Raw genomic sequence first — 5,689 nt, 5'->3', positions numbered from 1 at the left:
CCTGATAGCCTTATGTGTGAGTCCTGGCAGCGCTAAGCGACCATGGGGAGCCGCCGGCAGTGAATGTGGGTTTGTTCAGAGTCTGCGTCCCCTGGGGGCTGGCGGCGGGTGAGGCTTGAGCAGGGATGGGCTCCTGATGGATTCAGACCTGCCTGGATTCGAGAGTACCCCATGACCCTGCTTCTTCCAGTCTTGGGCCAGGTGATCCAGCTGCATCACACACAGACCTCCAATGGAAAAAACCAGCATCGGCCCAAACCAGGTGCAGGGGACACCTATGTAAATTGCACACCCATCTCTGTCAAACCGTGTGGAGCAGTTATGGCTTCATCACTGTTCAGGATTAAATGAACTTATTCTCCGTTTGGGGACCGAACCCAGGTCTCCCACATTGCAGGCAGATTCCTTACCAGCTGAGTTACCAGGGAAGCCCAATACTGCAGAATCCCTGTATGTTCATTGAGAGTTTTTCTGGGACTTCCCTGGCAGTTCAGTGGTTAGGACTCTGTGCTCGCATTGCAGGGGGCGTGGGTTCAAACCCAGTCAGGGAACTAGGATCCCACATGCCTTGAGGCGGGCCCCTCAAAAAATAATTTTTCTGGGATTTGTTAATATTTTGAATTCAACTCCTTGCCTTCTAGACTAACAAAGACAGCTTGATTCTAACTGAATTTTTTTCTTGGTTGGGGATTTATTCTAAGGAGAGACCGGGCCTCCCAAACCAGCCAGGCCCAAGATCACTCTCTCCCTGCTCTCCCCTTCTCCCCCTAAACACAACAGGCAAGGCCTGGCGATGCAAGGATAGGGCAAGAGAGGGGACCCACCTTTGTCTTAATTCCTGCTACTCCTTGATGAGCTGCGGGGAGGGGGAAGCACTGGGTGAAATTCTGGGCTCATGGAAAAACAAGCTGGAGCCGGGGACGATCAAAACCTCCCCTGAGCCAGGAGGACCTGCCAAGCCCGACCGCCCGCAGTTACACACGTGGTCCCCAAACTCTTTCAGGGCACCTCACAGTTTCTGTTCGAGAAAGGCACAGGTTAAGTGACTCGCCCGTGGTCACGCGGCCAGTAAGGGTCCATCGGCCCTCCAATCCATTCTCACCCAGCCTAGCACTTCCAGCCCCAGGGGGACCCGGATGCTCAGCCACAGATGAGAGTGACCAGACTGTTTCCTGCTTGCCGTCTGCACTCTGGGCCCTCCCGGAAGCTGCAGCCCCGCTCACAGCAGTGCATGAATTATTTAGCACCTGCATCAGCCCGGTAATGCTCTGACCTCATCCTCCCCAGGCTCAGGGCGGGGCTCTGACCTTGGTCTCCTTGAGGGAAGGCGGCTGATGGGCAGAGGCTGGGGCGGTGGGTCCCTCTGGGATGTGGGTGACAGACAGGGGCATCAGTACCCTCCGGGAAGGGGTGGGGGCCAGGGGCCAGTTGCTCACTTGTAGCAGGAGACAACTGCAGAGGAGAGAAGCGTCCCAGGAGATCAGACGGCCATGGGTTTAGATCCGGGATCTTGCTCGCTGTGTGACGCTGCAGCTCTCTTGACCCTCCCTCGGTTTCCTCATCTGTAAAATGGAAGCGTAAACTCTGAGTTCATATTTAGTGTTGAGCTCAAGTTCACTCCATGGAAGTCATGGCCATGTACGCTGGTCTAGTGTTCCCTGCCCAGACAGGCCGCTCTCTAGGCCAGATTTTGCCATCTTCTACCCTCAGGACGGTGCCTCTGCTGTCCCTCGTGGGCGCCCAGGGGGCGGGACAGCAGGCTGCTGAGAGTGGAGAGAGCCAGACCCGGGCAGGGCCCTGGGCACAGGAAGTCAAGAAGCCAGGTTGAAGAACTACGACTGAACAGCTTTCAGTCCGTAAGCAAATGCTTATTAAGCTCCTGAGGACCTCGAAAGATCTGGTCCCTGCCCGCTGGGGGCTCACAGCCTCACTCCTCTGTTCCCAGGTCAGACCCAGGGGCTGGCGTGGGCACGGGGAGGGTGGTTCCATCCTGGCTCCATGCTGGTCTTAGCCGGGGAGATTACACTTCCGCCAAGCAGCGCCCTCCTGCCAGCCCCCCAAGTAGGCGCCTCTGCGGTCAACGAGGCTCCTCCTGGGGTGGGATGGGTTCTTCCTAGCTCCCCAACCTCGGGCAGCTCCCCTGACCCTGGTTGGTTCCCCTCATTTGTAAAATAGACCCCGAGTCTCCAGCTCTGCCTAAGCCCTGGCTGAGGGGACCCCACCTGTTGAATTAGAGGACCCCGAAATCACAGGCTGCGCTGAAGGGGAGCCCTGGGACCTCGACTCAAGTCTGGAAACTGAAACCGAAGTCACTCCGTCGTATCCGCCTCTGCGACCCCGTGGACTGCGGCCCGCCAGGCTCCTCTGTCCATGGGGATTCTCAGGCAAGAACACTGGAGCGGGATGCCATGCCCTCCTCCAGGGGACCTTCCCGACCCAGGGATCGAACCTGGGTCTCCCGCATTGCAGGCAGCCGCTTTACCGTCTGAGCCACCAGGGAAGCCCTCAAGGTCTGGAGGACTGTTCAGATTCAGGGCCACCACTGCCTGGCCCTGCCTGGAGCGGAGGCCCTGGGTGCGGGGGCCGGGGGCGCTGTTGGAGGGTGCCCCTGGAATTCCAGCCGGCTCTCTGCCCCCTTGCCCCGCCTCTCCGGCCCTGCCCCCCTGGGGGAGGTACGGGGATAGGGGGGCGCAAGGAGGCCGGCCCCCTAATTCCGCAGACGCCCCTCTGTCTCCCACGCACCTGGGGAGGCTGGCGGAGGGGGTGGGGACGAGCCTCGGGCGTGCCGACGTCACTCTCCGTGTGGGCCCGCCCCCCGCCCCCAGCCAACCCGGGGCGCCTCCGGTTCCCCACCCCCAGCCCCGCCCCGACACCCCTGCAACGCGATCGCCGCCGCGGGGGCAGCAGGCCCGGACCTGCTGTCTCCACCGGTGTCGTCGGCTGGGCGGACAGCCCGCCCGTCCGGGGCCGGCGGGTCCTGCCCCCTCCCCGCCTTCAGGGCCCGGCCAAGATCCGGGCGTTCCACTCAGCCTCCCCCGCTGGGCACCTATTCTCCGTCCCCTCCCTGACTGCGAGCCCGTCACCCAGCCCGGCATCTGTGAGATACAGCGTTCATGCCTCTGTCTTTGGGCCCAGCGCGACGCGGGAACTTGTTCCCTAGAGAAGAAGTCGCCTTCCTGGGCTCAGGAAGCTCGGACGGGTGGGTGTGATGAGGCCCGGGGAGCCTCGCCTCGCGCCCGCCTTGCCTCTGGGGCAGGATTTCTCAGACTGCCAGGACTACCGTTTGGGCCAGGTCATTCTCCGCGGTGGGGGCAGTGCTATCCAGGGAGGACTCGGGGCGCATCCCTGGCCTCCGCGTCAAGACGCCCGCCCCTCACCCCCCACCCCTCCCTCACCCCCACCTCCCACCTCCGCTAATGTCTCCAGACATTGCCCAGTATCCCCTGGAGGCAGACTCCTGGGTGGAGAAGCGCTCCTCTGGGGTGCCGCAGTGGGCATCCAGCCAGGCTCCCGGGCACTGGCTTTGGAACTGGGGGTCTTCTCCTCCCCTCCCCCGCCCCCCAAGTCCAGGACTCTGTGAGTCTGCTGGGCTTCCCCTCCCCCATCTGGTTTACAGGCACTTCAGGCCAGCCCGGGGACCGGGACCCTCAGCTGACAGCGTTCAGGCAGCATGTGACCAGCCAGCTCTGCTTGCTCTGCGAGCCCTTCTCCGCTCCTCCCCTGAACGGGTGCTGAGCAGAGGGCGCTGGGACCCGGGGTGCGAGAGACCCAGATGTTTTTCGGTCACCGGCAGTCAGTGTAGTCAGGGCACCAGGAGACTTAGGGGGCACATCCATCGGGCAGCTTCTGGCTCAAGAGAGGAGCTGGGGAGGCTGAGCCCAGCTGTCCGGAGGGGGCGTCCCCGTTGACAGGGACTTTGCTGTGGACCCCAGTCTTTAGGGTCAACCAGACGTGGCCGGGCTCAGCCTCTGTTCTCCTTCCACGTGTGTGCGCGTGTGTACTCAATTGCTCAGTCGTGTCTGACTCTTGGCGACCTGTAGCCTGCCAGGCTCCTCTGTCCATGGAATTTTCCAGGCAGGTATACTGAAACAGGTTGCCATTTCCTCCTCCAGGGGATCTTCCCCACCCAGGGATCAAACCCGTGTCTCCTGCACCTCCTGAGTTGGCAGGCGGGTTCTTTCCCACTGTGCCACCTGGGGAGCCCCTCCCTCCACAGGCAAAAAATAGGGCAACCTCTTATGCACGCCTGTTGACACACACACATGCACACACGCACACGGACACATGTGGAGGTAGAGGGTTGAGGAAAGGGGTTTTCAGGGGACAAAAAGGGGTTCAGTCCCAGCTGGAGGAGACTCTATTGGGCCCCTTAAGCAGGCCCCTTTGGGGCTGGTCGCACAAACAGAGGAAGGACAGAGAAGGGCGGGGACGACGCTCCTGGCCCGTCTCCCCCCTTTCCTCCCCACCCCGCCCACATGCAAAGTAGAATTTTAAAAAGGCTCCAGCCCCAGGCTGCAGAGGGGAGTTTTATTGGTCCCCGGACTTCCCTGCTGGCTCAGCTGGTAAAGAACCGGCCTGCAATGCGGGAGACCTCTCTCTAGTATAGGCTACCCTCTCCAGGATTCTGGCCTGGAGAATTCCATGGACTTCTCCATGGGGTTGCAAAGAGTCGGACACGACTGAGCGACTTTCACTTTTTTTCTTTCCCTGTATCCATATTTTCCTGTATTTGCATAAAGAGACAAAAGACATCATAGCAGATTAAAGAGGAGGAGTTGGGTCCCTGGGACCCGGCAGACGAAGGACAGGAAGACTTTCAGTTTTCCTCTCTCTCCTCCCTGTCCTTCCTTTCCTCCTTTCCTCTCATTCTTTCCTTCCCCATGAAAATAAACTACATATTTTTATTTTTTAATTAAAATATTTATTATTTTATTTATTTGACTTCATGCAGCATGTGGGATCTTGTTCCCTGACCAGGGATCCAACCCGGGCCCCCTGCATTGGGAGCGCAGAGTCTTAGCCACCAGACCTCCAGGGAAGTTCTGAAAATAAATTGCATATTTTTAAAAAAATTGATCTGAAAGAAAGAAAAGATGTCCCAAAGTGAACTTCCCCTGCAGCAGTCTCTCTTCCCATGGGTCTGTGTGGTCCCTGCCCTGCCCTTCACGGAGGCCAGACTCTGCGATCCTTGGTTACACCCCAGAAAGATAAGCTTCTCTCACCCTGCTTACTTTTTCCATTACATTCTTCCCTGGGGAGTTTTTTTTTGAGGAGGCTGAGGCCCTGGGGAAGACTGCGTGTGTTCTTTGCATGTAGGGGCACGGGACCCCCGACGCCACCCACCCCTCCTTGCTAAATAATTGCAATTCTGAGAACTCAGGGTGAGAGATTCATGGCACAGTTGATGTGCTCCCGCCCTTTGCAGTTTCTCTGCGTGCAGCTAGCTCATCATTATAAAACATGCCGTGTCCAGAGGGGAGACAGTTCAGACTTGGGAACAACATTTAGCGGGTTCATTCATTCATTCATTTTTTTTCAAAAATATTTTTATTGATTTATTTGGCTGTTCCAGGTCTTAGCTGTGGCACGCAGGATTTTTAGTTGTGGCATGTGAACTCTTAGTTAGGGCACATGGGATCTGGTTCCCCGACCAAGGATCCAACCCAGGCCCCCTGCACTGGGAGTGTGG

This window comes from Cervus elaphus, chromosome 5 (genome assembly GCF_910594005.1).
Source record: "Cervus elaphus chromosome 5, mCerEla1.1, whole genome shotgun sequence".
NCBI lineage: Eukaryota > Metazoa > Chordata > Mammalia > Artiodactyla > Cervidae > Cervus > Cervus elaphus.
Note: the sequence above shows the minus strand (reverse complement) of the source record.